This window comes from Hemicordylus capensis, chromosome 13, assembly GCF_027244095.1.
Source record: "Hemicordylus capensis ecotype Gifberg chromosome 13, rHemCap1.1.pri, whole genome shotgun sequence".
Taxonomy (NCBI): domain Eukaryota; kingdom Metazoa; phylum Chordata; class Lepidosauria; order Squamata; family Cordylidae; genus Hemicordylus; species Hemicordylus capensis.
In genome coordinates this window covers 14675107-14692688 of record NC_069669.1, presented here as the reverse complement: position 1 = coordinate 14692688, position 17582 = coordinate 14675107, and the positions used below count along the sequence as shown (strand labels likewise).

The following is a 17582-nucleotide window of genomic DNA, read 5'->3' as shown; positions in this document are numbered from 1 at the left end:
CTTCATATTTCAGCGGGGACTTGAACCTGGGTCTTCTCAGCCAGAGGCTGCCCGTTTGAATCCCCGCTGGTATGTTTCCCAGATGCTGGGAAACTCTTCCATTAGGCAGCAGTGATCCAGGAAGATGCTGAAAGGCATCAACTCAGACTGTGTGGGAGTACATAAGGACAGCCCTGCTGGATCAGGCCCAAGGCCCATCTAGTCCAGCATCCTGTTTCACACAGTGGCCCACTAGATGCCTCTGGGAAGCCCACGGGCAAGAAGTGAGGGCCTGCCCCCTCTCCTGCTATTACTCCCCTGCAACTGGTACCCAGATATGTCTGGGGAACCCACAGGCAAGAGGTCTGAGTATGCCCTCTCACTTGCTGTTGCTCCCCTTCAACTGGCATTGAGAGGCATCATGCCTCTGAGGCTGGAGAATGCCCACAGCCACCAGACTAGTAGCCACTGAAAGATCTGTCCACCATGAATCTGTCTAAGCCCCTTTTAAAGCCATCCAAGCTGGTGTCCATCACCACATCCCATGGCAAAGAATTCCATAGATTGATTATGCAGTGTGTGAAAAAATACTTCCTCTTGTTCCTAAATTTCCCGACCTTCATTTTTATGGGGTGACCCCTGGTTCTAGTGTTGCGAGAGAGGGAGAAACATTTCTCTCTGTCCACCCTCTCCACTCCCTGCATAATTTTATACACCTCGATCATGTCTCCCCTTAGTTGCCTCTTTTCCAAGATCAAGAGCCCCAGATGGCCATGGCCAACCCCTCCTGTATTCCACCAAAGACAACCACAGGGCTCTGTGGCCACCAGGAGTCAACAGGGACTCAATGGCACAAGCTTTACCTTCTCCAACTTAGCCCGACACTCTATCCACCACACCAGCTCATATTGCCAAATGATGGCTTGGGGATACATTCAAGTCCTCACTTGATGTGATCATCATTTAACAATGAGCATGCATGTGTGAGAACCAGCCACTAGGAAAGGAAATGTGTATCTATCCGATACAGGAATTGGCCGCTTGATCATTCTGGCAGTGGGAGACTCAGACTGAAAGGACTGGAGCTCAATTTAGAATGAGACTTTGGATCTAAGAACAGCACCCCTTGGCAGTATTCTGATGCAAAAATGTTCTTGGGTGTGCCTGTTTTTGCAGATCACATCCCAGTCTGTACAAGGAAAAGAATGTGTATTCAAATGCCTGCATTTACTTGCCTGCTCTGTATTCAAGCAGCCGCAAAGTAACAAAGGCATGACTTTGATACCCCCAAATAAAGCTGGAATTAGTTGAGAGAGATTCCCCATGAATAATTGCCCACATTCTCCCGATCTCCCCATATTTTGATTGGGAATTGGTTATATATGCATGTGTTAAAATATACACCAACCAGCCGCACATAACACTTGGCCAAGATAAAGTGTAGCGATGGGAATTTGAATTGAGGAATAAAAAAAGGGTTTCTCTCCTCTCCATTACTCTTATCGGAAATTAATGATCTGACATTCTCATGTATATTTCAGAGAAGCCGCTAAAAGGCATCCAAATAAAACTTCAAAAAGCATTCAAAACAGAGCTATACCTCCCCACCCCACCTTTTTTTTTTTTTTTTTTTGGAGCATTAACCTCCATTTTAAGAAGAGACAAAGACAGAGAAGGTATATAAACAGAGCCCAAGATTCTCATTGGGCTGTCCCCCCAGCTAAATACCACCACCACCACCACCAGCCGTGAAATGAAGGAAAATGTAATACAGCTGCCAGACATTATGAAAGCAAGTGTAATGGCGGCATTTCTCCAGCTGACAGCTGGTAACCCAGATTTTTTTAAACTTATTTACCTTAATAACACAGGCCTGGGGAGGACATTTCCATATGGCCCACATGAGGGACATCAAACTCACAGCACAGTGATGAGGAGACAGAGAGGTTGTCATGGCTTGGCCAACTGGACGTCATGGGTGTTGGCCAAAATACCAGAGGTTTGGCTGGATATATGCTCAGAAGGCCGGTAGTTGGCCTTGGCAGCATGCCAAGGAGAGCAGTGGAGGAGAGCTGGTCTTGTGAGTGGAGGAGAGCTGGTCTCATGGTAGCAAGCATGACTTGTCCCCTTAGCTAAGCAGGGTCTGCCCTGGTTGCATATGAAAGGGAGACTAGAAGTGTGAGCATTGTAAGATATTCCCCTTAGGGCAGGGATCCTCAACGTTGGGCCCCCAGATGTTCTTGGACTTCAACTCCCATAATCCCCAGGCCCAGTGGCCTTTGGCTGGGGATTATGGGAGTTGAAGTCCAAGAACATCTGGGGGCCCAACATTGAGGATCCCTGCCTTAGGGGATGGAGTCACTCTGCGGAGGCAGAAAGTCCCAAGTTCCATCCCTGGCTTCTCCAAGATAGGGCTGAGAGAGACTCCTGCCTGCAATCTCAGAGAAGCCGCTGCCAGTCTATGCAGACAATACTGAGCTAGATAGACCAGTGGTCTGACTCGGCATATGGCAGCTTCCTGTGTTCCTCTGCAGCCTGCAAGAAAAGCACAGGTAGAGACACACGACTCCAGCTAGACTGTCCTATCCCTACTCCCACCAACCCTGAGTGGTGTGGTTAGGTCTCTCAGTGTACAGTCAGCCCTTGCTAACCGCGAGGGTTCAATTCCAGCAAACCTTCGCCCTTGGCAAATTCGCAGTTGGCAAGCAATTGAAAGCAAAGGGAAACAGAGGGTCAGAGGAACTGCAGTTGCACAAAGACTGAAAAATCAAGGGGGGGAAATACAACAATGTTGCCAAGAATCATCTGGGATCCCTTAAAATCACCAAGAATAAGCAAGAAGAGTGAGGAAATTGAACGTCTGGAAAATCTCAAACCCTCCAAAATCACTTGAAGACACTTTAAATCGCGAGGAGTTGGCAGGGTCAGCAAGAGGAATGAGCGGATTGAGCCTCTGAAATCCACAAAACTGTGGAAACACCCCCCAACCCATCACTGAAAAATCTCTCCAAACTGCAGATACTCGGGTCACAGCTGGTGAGACCAGTCACAGTTTCCCAGTCATGGATGCTCAAAACTGTGATTGGGGAAACCATGGTTGGCATGGTATGACAGTATTGGCAAGGCTCGGAGGCTGTCCATCAGGGCGAGGAGCATGCAGGAGGTGTTGAAGCAGCTGAGGAGCTGTCCAGCAAGGCACCCGATTAGAGTGGGCAGAAGGAAATGTTGCACCAGCAACTGTCAGGCAGTGACTGAGCAGTTCTACAGCAGCTTCAATACCTGCTACCTTCATTTCTCTCTCCCATTGCTAGAATCAGAATCCCTTAACAGGTACAGCAACTGGCCTCAGAATTGATAATGAAGACATGGAAAAGGTGTATAGCTTCTGCCTTTTAGGCTCAACCATCAGTAGTCAAGGATCCAGCAGTCAAGAAGTACACCACAGACTAGCACTTGGTAGGGTTGCAATGAAGGCCTTGGAAAGGATATTTAGATGCCACGATATGTCTATACCTACAAAGATTAGAATCATTTGGACAATGGTTTTCCCCGTGATACTCTATGGATGTGAAAGCTGGACTTCGAAGAAGCAAGACAGAAAAAGCATTGACGCTTTTGAACTTTGGTGTTGGAAAAGACTTTTGAGGATACCATGGACAGCCAGGAAAACAAAGAAATGGATCATAGAGCAAATCAATCCAAAATTTTCACTCGAGGCACAAATGACCAGGCTCAAACTATCATACTTCGGACACATTATGTGAAAACCCAGCTCCCTTGAGAAGTCCATAATGCTGGAGAAAGTTGGAAGAAAGAGAAGATGAAGAGGACGACCAGGAGCAAGGTGGATGGACTCGATTACAATAGCCATGAATGCACCACTGAGACACCTTACATGCCAAGCTGAAGACAGATAATCCTGGAGAGAATCTATCTATGTGGTTGCTAAGAGTCAACACTGACTTGACCGCACTTAATCAATCAAAAGGTCCTTCCTAGACATGAAGATTGGGGTGCACAAATCCTGAATCAACTTATTAAGTCTCAAATGCTCTTGCAAAACGTTGTTTATATTCTCCAAATTTAAATGCCTTCCCCTCCCCTGGAACTTTCTTTGTTATCAATGTTTTTGAATTTGTATGTTTTACAGAAGTACAAGTAAAAGAAATTGGCAGGTCAATACTAAATATTATTGTATTATTTACAACATAATAATAATAAAATAAGTAATATTAATAATACTATATTAAGAGAGGAGAGTTGAGTTGATCGTGGCATGAAAACCTAAGCAGGGTGCACCCTAGTTTGCATTTGAATGGGATACTACATGAGAGCAGTGTAAGATATTCCCCTTAGGGGAAGCGACTGCTCTTGGAAGAGTACCTGAACACTGCATGCAGAAGGTTCCAGGTTCCTTCCCTGGAATTTCCAGATGGTGCTGAGAGAGATTCCTGCCTGCAACCTTGGAGGAGCCTCTGCCAGTCTGTGAAGACAATCCTGAGCTAGATGGACCAAAAGTCTGACTCTTTAGAAAGCAGCATCCTATTATTGCCTTAAAATTAGAGAAGTCAACTGAAAGAAGAAAAGCTGATTAACCAACTGCCCTTCAAGCAATTAGTTGCCGATTACTTATAATCCATTAATAATGCATCAATTGATGTGTGGACTAGATTCAAATAAATATGCCTCTCTCCAGATAGGTGCCTGGTGCAAGTGTGAGATAAATCACAGTTTAACAAAGGGGTGGAGGAGCGTTGATCAGCAAAAATATCCAAAAGCAACAGTAGAGTACTGTTAATTATTTAGGATAAGTATGCGCCACTTTTCAACAACAAAAAATGCTGTCAAAGTGGTTCACATAACAAAAGGAAGGAGAAGATGGTTTCCTGTCCTGAAGAGGTTTACAATCTAAAAAAGAAACACAAGGGAGACACCAGCAAGAGACCCTGGGAGGGATTCTACATTGGAATGAATAGGGACAGCGGGCCCCTCTTTGCTACATCGAAGAGAACCACCACTTTTAAAAGTTTCTCTCTGCAAAGTTAGCAGGGGACATACTCTTATGCCCCCCACTTCCCTACATCCCCTAAAGGTGAGAAATGTCAGGGGTAGTCCTCCCTAGTGCATGGAGCTGTGGTAGAACATCTGCTTTGCATGCAGAAGGTAGGAGAGGCAGGGTCGACAGGCACACTGCTGTGTGAAGTATTGATATTAGTTGAGAGGTGACCCCTCTATTTGTAAGACATGGGACGTATTATTGGGAGATTGAAACTCCTCGGTTTAGCACTGAGGAAGTGCAGTCCATGGTCAAACTGCATTTGCAGGGGAGCTACAGCAGGAGAGAGGGCAAGGGCAAGCCTTCACCCCCTGCCTGTGGGCCTCTTGGAGGCATCTGGTGGGCCACTGTGGGAAAACAGGATGCTGGACTAGATAGACCTCAGGCCTGATCCAGCAGGGCTGTCCTTATGTTCTTATTTGGCTTCTCTACTATTATTATTATTTTTACATTTATATCCCACTCTTCCCCCAAGGAGCCCAGAGTGGTGTACTACATTCTTGGGTTTCTCCTCACAACAACCCTGTGAAGTAGGTTAGGCTGAGAGAGAAGTGACGGGCCCAGAGTCACCCAGCAAGTCTCCTGGCTGAATGGGGATTTGAACTCGGGTCTCCCCGGTCCTAGTCCAGCACTCTAACCACTACACCACGCTGGCTCTAGAGATTACCTGGACTAAAAGTAATCTTTTAAAAAGGTAAATCTTTAAAAGGTAATTTTTAAAAAGGTCCATCTTCTGGCTATGGCGGTTTTCTCCAATAGAGACTTTTCTCTTTGTCCTTGTATGGAAAGATCCACTCTTGCTGCATTGTGATCTAACTATGTATGATCTGTGTATATAATTTTAGATAGATTTTGGGTTAAAAATAGCACTTTCCAAACATATTTTAGTGTGGATGTGGCAACTATAACTATAGTATATTGGGTTGGTCTCTATATGTGATATCATCAGAACTTCATATATGGATATAACAGGATTACATATATGGATTCTTGATGTATTGTGCTTGTGTATTGTGTTTGGCTACAAGCCGCTTTTTAATTTCTCTGACTTGGTATAAGGCAGCTTCCTGAGTGTACCTGTGCGTGGTTACCTTTGGATGAGAGAGCATTGGAGACTACTGGCATTTTGTACTATTCGCTTTAATATTTGCAAGAACTCTAATATTTGCAGGATGAATAACACCCAAGGAAGGGATTTCCAGATGTGCCTGCAGAGGCAAATGACGAGGACAACCACCCTTTGATGATCATCTCCCTTTGAATTTTTAATAAAAAAGAGCTTTGGGAAGGCGGTTGTTTGCCAGGGGCTAATTATTTTTGCAGATAGTTGGTTAAGTCTGAATACAACTGTCAGCAGAAAATTGAGGAGTTGGGGCCTCTTTCCGAGAACACACTTTCTTTTGCTTTCCTTGTGAAACTGCAAGCACTTCATGTGCCTATAAAGTTGTCTATGTCAGGGGTTCTCAACGTTGGGTCCCCAGATGTTTTTGAACTTCAACTCCCATAATCCCATATGGGTGGTCTTTGGTTGGGGATTATGGGAGTTGAAGTCCAATAACATCTGGGGACCTAACGTTGAGAATCCCTGGTCTATGTGATATGGGTGCCTCCCCCCCGCCTGTTTTCCCAAGTACATTTAAAAAAACAACAACACTCACATTGCTAGAATGACAGTGTTGACTGCAAGGAAGGACATCTTCGCCAATCAAATATCAAGATAAAAATAAACAAATGCTTCTCAATCTGCCTTCCCGAATGCGCTAAAAGGAGTTTTGAGGGAGGTGTTTAGACATATATTTAGTCAAATCTAAACCAGACACTGATAATCGTATTAAAGGCAGGAAGGAGTAAAACACCAAACCGTTGCCTGGATTGATTCAGGTTGCCTCTCTATTAGAGTCCGGCTAGGAAGATGTCTCGGGGTCAGGAGTCCGCAGATTGACAGGTCTTTTTTTACGGAGCGGCAGATACACTGTTGACACAGCAGGTTCGGAGAAGGCCTAACGAGGCAAAACAGAGAGAAAGAGCAGTTAATAAAACATTGGCTGCTTCACCCAATTATCGGGAAGCGCAGCCGGAAAGGTGGCTGCATGTCTGTCAGCACCCACGCTGCCTCCTGCGGGGAGACCAGGGGAGATCAAAACTAGATGTAGATATATATGGGGCTGCGGAGGTGCTGCACTCCCCTAGGCGCAGGGGGTGAAAAAACAACGTGGCATCAGCGGCACGTTTCCGCTTCAAAGGAACAGAGGGAGTTGCCTTCTACCGAGTCAGACCATTGGTCCAACTAGCTCAGGATTGTCTACCCAGACTGGCAGCAGCTTCTCCAAGGTTGCAGGCAGGAGTCTCTCTCGGCACCACCAGGAGAAAGAACTTGGAACCTTCTGCATGCACGCATGCAGGTGCTCTTCCCGGAGCAGTCCCACCACCTAAGGGGAATATGCTGCAGTGCTCACGTGTACTCTCCCATTCAAATGCAAACCAGGGTGGATCCTGCTTAGCAAAGGGGACGTCAGGCTTGCTACCACAAGTCCAGCTCTCCTCCCCTTCCTAAAGACGGCAGTGTTTTTTCATGTTTGTTTAAAAGAGCAAGTTTCTAGTCCTTGTGGATTTTGAAGCTGCCTGAGAGCCTTAGAGAGCAATGCCTGTTGAAATCCAGTAGCGGCCCCTAATAACAAGCTGGGGACGGGGGAGGGCAAAGGAGGCGGGCCAACCTCTGCTTCCCGGCAGCAGCTCAGGTTGCTCCTCTCTCTCCCGCCCCGCCCGAGAACCATGCCGCCTGCAGGCTGGCCATTCATCAGGTAGAGCTGCACAGTTAACCGCAAGCTCTACCTGATGAATGGCCAGCCTGCAGGCAGCGCAGCTCTCAGGCAGGGTGGGAGAGAGATGTGCAACCCAAGTTGCCTCCTTTAGCGCCCCCTTGGCCCATTAGAAGGAGCCATGACTGCTGAAATCCCAAAAACTAGAGGGAGGGTTGGAATAAGGTTTTCAGAGTTTGAGGGGTCACATCTTCCCTGCCCTACAAACGCTCCATCCCCTGTCCTGCAAAGTGCATATTTACTCCTGTTTCTTTAGGGTGAGCCCTCAGGAGACTTGCCCCCACAATATTCTGGCCAATTTCAGTCATTCACAGGAGCCATTGAGAACCAATACTAGCCCAGACTGCATCTCTCTACCCAATTGTGGGTCACACTAAATTGTGACATGGCAACGGTAATGGCTGGACTGGAAAAGATAAACATGAGAGAGGTCTATAAAATCATGCATGGTGTGGAGAACGTGGATAGAGAGACATTATTCTTCCTCTCCCATCACACTAGAACTAGGGGTCATCCCATGAAATTGATGGCCGGGAAATCTAGGACCAACACACGGAAGTACTTTTTCACACAACGCATAATCGACTTGTGGAATTCACTGCCACGAGATGTGGTGACAGCCAACAACCTGGATGGCTTCAAGAGGGGGTTGGATAACTTCATGGAGGAGAGGTCTATCGACGGCTACTAGTCAGAGGGCTGTGGGCCACCTCCAGCCTCAAAGTACCTCTTTGTACCAGTTGCAGGGGAGTGGCAGCGGGAGAGGTGGCATGCCCTCAACTCCTGCCTGTGGCTTCCAGCAGCATCTGGTGGGCTACTGTGCGAAACAGGATGCTGGACTAGATGGGCATTCTTGGGCCTGATGCAGCAGGGCTGTTCTTGTGTTCTTATGAAACAACAGAGACAAGACAGGAAAAAAAGAGAGGGTGTTTCCCCCCCCCCATTTGGAGTCCTTTTGTGCAATATTCACTTTGATTGATTGATTGATTGATTAAGTGCTGTCAAGTCGGATTCAGCTCTTAGTGACCACATAGATAGATTATTCTCTCCAGGATGATCTGCCTTCCACTTGGCCTCTAAGGTCTCTCAGTGGTGCATTCATTGCTGTTGTCCTCGAGTCCATCCACCTGGGTCCTAATATCTCTACCCTCTTTAGCAAATTCTTCATATTGTCAGGCTGTCTATGGTTTGGGCCAACACTAGGATATGAAGCTTTGGTTTCCTTCCTACACCGTAAATGACTTGAGGTGGTATTCCCTCAGGACGAAAATAATGAGAACCAAGAGTATCTTTCCCCCAAGTAAATCAGCAGCACAGATTTAGATTTCTCTTCACACCTAGAATAAAGTTTTTTGCTTATAAGCACTGTGTATGTGTGTGTTTCTTTTAGAACATAAAAACATGTTCTAGATCCAAGGCCTACCTAGTCCAGCATCCTGTTCCACACAGTGGCCCACCAGATGCTGCTGGAAGCCTACAGGCAGGAGTGGAGGGCATGCCCTCTCTCCTGCTGTTGCTCCCCTGCCTTTTGCCTCAGTCTGAGGCTGGAGGTGGCCTATAGCCCTCAGACTAGTAGCCATTGATAGACCTCTCCTCCACGAATGTATCCAAACCCCTCTTAAAGCCACCCAGCTTGTTGGCTGTCACCACATCTTGTGGCAGAGAATTCCACACTCTCTATTCCATAGATAATGTTAAGGAATTCTCTCTTCCATAGGGAATTCCATCTTCTCCTAAGGACAGCCCATATTTTTATGGATGTACCAGGATACATTTCTGTAACAAGCATCAATGGACTGTAAATTCACATTCAGTTGGGCATCCAACACAGGTGTCTGGTTCAAGGTCCCAATAAGCTAAATGGGTAAACTGACCTGCTTCCTTCTGGCCCTCATAACCCATAATGTCTCTTAAATGATCGAGTGGGAAACTGAACCCAATGACGACATCTGCTCATGAAAAAATCATGGGGGAACAACCTCAGGTCACATAAAAACAAAGCAAGGCCCCCTGACACTGGATAAGCCGGCTTCATGAATAAACCAACTCAAAAAATCCATCAATAATTCAATTCATAAATTCCATTTTTAAAAAAATTGCTCACAGAGTGGCGGGGGGCGGGGTGTCAGGTGCCGAGGACGAAGGGTTGGCAAAGGGCATCTCTCCAGGCTGGAGAGGTGGCAAGGACCTGGAGCGGAGGAGATGGCTTATAGACACATTACTGCAAGGGTAGCCAGCCTTGGGCCCCCAGAGATGTTGCTCCCTTCATCCCCAGTCACAATGGCCTTCGGCTGGAGAGGTGGTACCTGGAGCACAGAAGTCAATCTGCAGACACATTAAGCCAGAGGTTGCCAGATTAAACCAGAGCTTGTGGCAGGGGGTGATGGGAGATGTAGTCCAACAATGTCCGGGGACCCAATGCTGAGAACCCCTGCAGTAGATCGTTCTTGGGAGTAGCGGGGAGTCATAAATTGTTCTGGAAGACCACCAGGCCACTTTGCCTCCAGTCCGCTTGCTTGGAGTAACAGATACAGTCACAACTGGGAATATCTAGAAAAACGATGGTTTGGTTGAATCCAGAAGTAGGGTTCCCCTCCTTCCCAACCCCCCATGCTATGTATTTAAGAGACTTTGTTTTTTGAAGCTTTCCTAACATCTAGCTTAATTGGATTTTTTTTTTTTTTTAAGATGACATTCTACAGGCTGTTAGTCTCCGAAGTCAACTATGCCTTATGGTATTTAAGAACTGTTTTGCAAACAGCCAAGATATTTTACATGTCGGGGGGAAAGTGCACACACAGAAACCCCCTCCCTATTTCCAGCATTTCATTTTGAAAGGCTTCACTGTAGCAATGCTGAACATTCGCACACCACTTTGCCCCGGTTCCCATGATACAATTTTGTCATCCCTGGCAAATGGTCTCTGGTGGGAAACGTGGCTGGCTGAGAGCATTGGGCAGGGTGTGTGTGTGTGTGTTTACAGCGGGTGGGGGGTGGGAGGATTTCAAAGGTTTTTGTCTGATTAGTTTTCTTCTTGGCTTCTCCTCGTTGTCCATTGCGAAATGAAGAGTGTTGTCCAAGTGGTTTTAATCAGAGTGAAAAAGTGCCAGGATTGGAGATCTCTGGTCCGCAGTCCACGCAGAACGTGAATAATTGAAGGGAAGGTTTTACTACTACGACGACGACAACAATGGATATTGATATACCACTCTTCACTCAAAGTTCCCAAAGCAGTTTACATAGAAAAATGCATACATAAATAAGAAGGTCCCCTGTCTCCAAAGCCACCTAATGGTACAGCGGGGAAATGACTTGCCTAAAGATCAAGAGGTTGCTGGTTTGAATCCCCGCTGGTAGGTTTCCCAGACTATGGGAAACACTTCTATTGGGCAGCAGCAATATAGGAAGATGCTGAAAGGCATCATCTCATACTGCGCGGGAGGAGGCAATGGTCAACCCCTCCTGTATTCTGCCAAAGACAACCACAGGGCTCTGTGGATGCCAGGAATCGACATTGACTTGACGGCATGCTTCACCTTTACCTGTCTCCAAAGGGCTCACAGTTCTGAAAAGAAACATAAGGCAGATACCACCAACAGCCACTGTAGGGATGCTGTGCTGGGGGCGGAGAGGGCCAGTTGCTCTCCCCATGCTAAAGAGAAGAGAACCTTATATCATGCTGTGCACTAGGCTGGGGATGGTCACAGAGGAGCATTTGCTTTGCATGCAGAAGGGCCAATCCTTTGCAGCTCCAGGCAGGGCTGGGAGAGACTCCTGCCTGAAACCCCGGAGACCCACTGCCAGTCAGTGTAGACCAGGCCTGCTCAACTTTGCCCTCCCACCCCCCACAACTGTTTTTGGACTACAGCTCCAAGCATCCCCAGCCACATTGGCCAATAGTGAGGGATGATGGAAGTTGTAGGCCAACATCTGCGGGAGGGCTGAAGTTGAGCAGCCCTGGTGTAGACAGTACTGAGCTAGATGGACCAAGAGTCTGACTCAGTAGAAGGCAGCTTCCTATGTTCCTAATGGTCTGGGACCTGGAGTAACTTTCCTATAAGGGAAAGTTGCAATATTGGATTAGAAGAGAGATTCCCAACCTGAAGTTGCTGAACTACAACTCATAGGACCATAGGCAGCTGCCATATACTGAGTCAGACCATTGGACCATTCTGCTCAGTATTGTCTACACAGTCTGGCAGCAGCTTCTCCAAGGTTGCAGGCAGGAATCTCTCTCAGCCCTATCTTGGAGATGCTGCCAGGGAGGGAAGTTGGAACCTTCTGTTCTTCCCAGAGTGGCTCCATCCCCTGAGGGGAATCTCTTGCGGTGCTCACACTTCTAGTCTCCCATTCATATGCAACCAGGGTGGACCCTGCTTAGCTAATGGGACAAGTCATGCTGGCTACCACCAGACCAGCTCAACTTTCATCACGCCCCCCGCCACAATATATATTACATTCACAATTTTATGATTTCTGACTTAGTACAGAAGAGCTTTGGGGATGGGGCTGCTGCAGCTCAGTGGAAGAGCATCTGCTTGCGTGCGGAGCAGAAGGTGTCAATCCTTGGCAGCATCTCCAGGAAACCTTGGGGAGATGCTGCCAGTCAGTGTAGACAATACTGAGCTAGATGGACCAAGGGTCTGACCGGGTAGAAGGCAGCACCTGATGATACCAACTCTTAGCACCAGTAGCTACCCGATTGACCTCTTCTGGCCCTAGGTTTAGAGATAGTGAGCAAGAGAATCCCCTCTCTTGACTATGCTCTCTCTACTCTCCTTCCCCTTTGTTAGACTGAGAGTCTCAGGTTCCATCCTCTCACCCAAAGAGAGAGACTTCCTTCGTCTCCCTCTTCCTGTGCGTATCTAGCAGCAAGGCATGTAGGCCTTCTCTCTCTCCCTGACGGATTTCCTAAATCAACGATTCAACTTAGAACTTCCACTCCACGTCTACAGACAACATCAGTGCGCAGGGCTCTCCTTGCCTGTGCACTTCCCCTTCTCCGGCTGGGGTAGATACAGAAATCTCCCCTCCAAGCTCTCGAACAGTTTCCTGTCTTCCGATTTCCGTGGTAAATTGCAGGGGAGAGAGCATTTCAGGGACAGGGCCAGAGCTCAGTGGAAGAGAATCTGCTCTGCACGCAGGAAGTCCCAGGTTCACTCCCTGGCAGCATCTCTAGGTAGCACTGGGAAAGGCTCCTGCCAGAAACCTTGGAGAAGCTGCTGCCGGCCAGAGTAGACAATACTGAGCTAGCTGGACCAAAGGTCTGACTCAGTAGGTGGCAGCTTTCTATATAGGCTCACCCAGCCCTGATGTAAAGGGAAAGATACCAAAAGGCTCCATCGCAGCTTATTCCTCCTCGGCTCTGTTTCTCCTGGAATCATGAGATATCCAAGCAGTATCCAGCGGAAGGCGTTGCAAGCAGAAGAGTGGCAACCTCCTCCCTGCCTTAGCCATGGGGATAGTAAAGATCTCCAGCCGCAGGAGAAGCGAGTTGGGAGCATCCCAGCCAGGCAACCGCCTCCCTCCCAGAGAACTGCCCTGGGTGGGTATCTAATGCCTCGCCCTCAAATAGCACCGCTTGCTGCTGGCGCGGTGGGGAGCTGATGCTAGGATGACTCAGGAATCACGGGCATTAGTCTCAGTTTGGCAGTCATCTGAGCAGCTGGTTGTAGGCAAGCCGTCTCTCAACCGCAGCTCTCCCACTGAAAAATGTATGCAAGCCACTCGCGCCTTGGGGAGAGGGCAAAAGAAAGAAAAAACCCGGTTGGTAAATAAAGGCTGTGTTCTCGCCATCATAAGGATCCTGGTTGAACGCTAATGGGAGGAGAGCTGGCCTGGTGGGAGCAAGCATGAATTGTCCCCTTTGCTAAGCAGGGTCCACCCTGGGTTGCATTGGAATGGGAGACTCCATGTGCGAGCACTGCAAGATATTCCCCTTAGGGGATGGGGCCGCTCTGGGAAGAGCAGAAGGTTCCCGGTTCCCTCCCTGGCAGCATCTCCAAGAAAGGGCTAGAGAGATTCCTGCCTGCAACCTTGGAGAAGCCGCTGCCAGTCTGGGTAGACAAGACTGAGCGAGATGGAGCAATGGTCTGACTTGTTTGCATTTGAATTGGAAACTACATAGAAGATATTCCCCTTAGGGGATCGGGCCGCTCTGGGAAGAGCATCTGCATGCAGAAGGTCCCAAGTCCCCTCCCTGGCAGCATCTCCAGATAGGGCTGAGAGAGATTCCTGCTTGCAACCTTGGAGATGCCGCTGCCAGTCTGGGTAGACAATACTGAGCTAGGTGGACCAAGGGTCAGACTCAACAGAAGGCAGGTGCCTGTGTTCCCATGTTCCTGTGACATGCATCCCACTCAGCTTTATGTGAAAAATCACACTCCTGACTTTTGGTTGTGCACGGGTCTAGGTTCAATGAGCGGAGGTGATTCTATGGGAGGCGGGTGAAGGCTCCAATGGAGTTTCCTCCATTTACCTTGGTAATTTGCTGGGTAGGAGGACAGTGTTAGAACCCACACCCACCTCCTACACAATTGCTCTCCCTTCCTCCACCCTATTTTTCAGCTCACACACAACTGAAAATTGGGAGCACCTACAGCTCCCAACGCTGGGTAGGATCAGTGTTCCCTCTAACAGGGATTCCCAGATGTTATTGACTACAGCTCCCAGAATCCCCAAGTACAGGCTATTGCAGCTGGGTATTCTGGGAGTTGTAGTCAACAATATCTGGGAATCCCTGTTAGAGGGAACACTGGGTAGGATGCTTTCCTTACCCACTTAACGGTTGTGAGATCAGCTCTACTGAATCCTAGTTACCTTCCTTAGTTAAATGCTTGTTACCTGGAGTGGTTGGACCAGGATTGCCCTGAAATTCTGCGCTCTCGCAATCAGCTCCACAAGGCTTGCCGATTCTGATTAACATTTTTTACCAGGAGCATTGTGATCGTGAGAATGCATCCTAAATGGGATCACAACAGAAAGGGATCATTGGCTCAGGCCATGGTTCCTTTATAGAAGTGTGTAGAGGAGGTCTCTCCTTGCTTTATTAATTCATCTGGGAATTGAATTCAAAGCTATATAATTAGAATTGCTTGGGAGAAGGTTGGCTATGCTATTCCTAAAGGCACACAGATAAATATTTTGAATCTGATCAGAATTTTCTTTGTTATGGACTACATGAACCTGCATAGAAGTGCATACAGACCTTCTGGTATAGGACTCCAGTAGAAATTGAATAAGGTTTTGCAAACTAATGGTTGCAAGTGCTGGAAGTGAGCAATAGACCCACCAGGGAAGATTTTCTTCGCCTTTGGTGGATTATAATATGATTCAGGCAGCCTTTCAGCATCAAGGATTGAAGGAATCCCCCATGCGGTGGGCATCCTGCTTAATATTATCTCGTCTGTCCCACTTTGCTCAAAAGCAGGACATGTGTGCATATGAAGCTGGATGATGCTGGTTATAATTAAGAATACTGATTTTGAATCTTCAAGTTGCTGCCAGGATAGCCGAGACTCTGGAAAGCTGCCACCATTCTTTCTACAAAAGAATGCTTCTCTCTCTGTCTCTTCCTTTCTAGAAGAAATTGAGGTTTTTCGACTTGTTTCTTTTATGGATAAACAGATCTTATTTGTGCTATAGTGGAAGGAATCATGTGACTTAATATCACTACTGCTTCTGTAATGCTTACATTGGGGAAAAAACACAATAGTTCTGAAGTTGAAAGCATGCTGGCTTTGTTTTTATATGACAAACACACATGATGTCATAGCAGAAGAGGCATCCCAAGAAGATGCATTCTCTTCTGTGTAACAGAAGTCAGAATGCCTCTTTTTTAGATGGTGCTTGCCGTCTGAATTTTCTAAGCATCTGTATTAAAATTATAATATTCCTTAAAAAGCTGCTGCCTGATTAATTGGAGGTATCTTTTGAGTCCATTAATTTAAAACAGATTAACTGAAGCACCAGTTAAACACAGCAGCCTTCCACTGGGAGCTCATAGCCGAGGGCTGCGCTTCTGAGACACACTCGGGCCGTCAAATGCTCAGGAACCAAAATCAGTAAAGGCTTCAGTCTTCTTTTGCATGGTTACTCCGATGCATGCAAAGCTGTGGAGGGATGGCCTTGTGGAGACCAAGGGAAACAAATCATGACTCTCAGTGGGGGTAATGGCTAGAGAGATGGCATCACATTGCCTCGAGAGAAGAACAGGCAATAAAGAAGGTGGTGTGAGATTGCATAGAAAGAAGAAAGAAGCTGAAGAGGAGCAGGTAGAAAGCTTCTGGAAACAGGGGCTGGCTGTCAATGTTTCCTGCAGCAGGGATTCCCAGATCTTCTCAACTACAACTCCCATAATCCCCAGCTGCATTGGCCAAAAGAGGATTATGGGAGTTGTAGTCAATATAACATCTGGGAATCCCTGTTGCAGGGAATACTGCTGGCTGTCTCCAGAAACTCCACAGGGACCTGCTACATTAATAATGTGCTCCTTGAAAGGACCACCACAGTGTCTTTAACTTTATTTAGCAGGGGGAGAGCAACTGGCCCTATCCAGCCCCAGCACAGTACCTCCACTGACTGTTGCTAGTGTCTATCTTATGTTTCTATTAGACTGTGAGCCCTTTGGGGACAGGGATCCATCTTATTTATTTGTTATTTCTCTGTGTAAACTGCCCTGAGCCATTTTTGGAAGGGCGGTATAGAAATCAGCTAACTAACTAACTAACTAACTGCTTCTTCATGGCTTTGCCATCAGTTTCTCCCTGCACAGCACACCTTCTGGCTTCCTCCCAAACATTTTGTGCTCTAGTTGCAAGGAAGAAAAGCTCAAAGGCACCCGAGTTGCCCGAGGCTCAATGAGTGAATCAGTAGCTCGGCTGGGACTGGAACGGAGGCTTTGGAGGATAGAGGCTCTCCCCAATTATATTTAATACTTGAAATGCTTATCATTCCGATGGACTAGGGTTGGAGGAGGACACCCATGGGAAGGGAGCTGTGACACCTGTGTCTAGGGCTGATGTTGTACTCACTGTTTCAGGCAGCCAGAAGAATCTCAAGGAGGAGCAGGTTCCAGAGATACAGTTCAAGGAGACAGGAGACAATTGATAGGAGACAGAGCCCATCTAAGAGTCTGGAGGAGGCAGAGAACAATCTTCCCTGTAACAAACTGTTGTTACCAGCAGGGCTCTGCTCACAGGAACTGGCTGATATAAGGCTTGTCAGAGCCACACCCTGTTTCCTTCCAGCAAATGTGGCTCTTGAGTAGACCTCTTTCTAGTCCTCCTCTTGAGTAGACGCTCCTGGGAAGCTCTTAAGACAGAAGAGTATCGGCCATTCCTGTCCCCGGTATCTTGAACTCAGAAAGCACACTCCCTCTGAACATGGAGATTGTGATGCCTTACTTTGGCAAACCTCTGTCGATGGACCTGTCTTCCATTTATTGACAGTGGTTGTCACCAGTGATAGTGAATTTCATTATTTAAATAGGCTTTGGGGAAGAAGCAGCAAAGTTGTAGATGATGGTGATGATGATGAACAAGAATGAGGAGGAGGAGGAGATGATCAGGGGTTGGAAGGGAACTTAAAGGACCTAGTCCAGAAGAGGAGTTTTTGCCTGACCTGGACCCACTGGCAACCAACTTGATTGAATGACTCCCCCTGGTAACTAAGCAAAGAGGCACCTTTTAAAGTGGTGATTCTTTTGTATTTCGCAGGGGGAGAGCTAA

The 17582-nt window shown here is 47.3% G+C and overlaps 1 protein-coding gene across 4 annotated transcripts in view; it reads right to left on the bottom strand.

The window, feature by feature from the left end:
• The window catches only part of ELFN1 (extracellular leucine rich repeat and fibronectin type III domain containing 1), a 282167-nt gene extending 265138 nt beyond the window's left edge, over nucleotides 1-17029 (bottom strand). For 2 of the 4 annotated variants that reach the window (XR_008311980.1, XM_053276162.1), the window contains exons 1-2: nucleotides 16887-17029; nucleotides 6897-7035 (exon numbers count right to left, since the gene is read on the bottom strand). The gene's annotated coding sequence lies outside the window, so the exon portion shown is untranslated. Of the gene's footprint in view, nucleotides 1-6896; nucleotides 7036-10160; nucleotides 10288-14697; nucleotides 14792-16886 lie in introns of those variants that run through there. The other 2 variants (XM_053276166.1, XM_053276165.1) reach the window with 2 other exon arrangements.
• Between the last annotated feature and the right edge of the window lie 553 nt (nucleotides 17030-17582).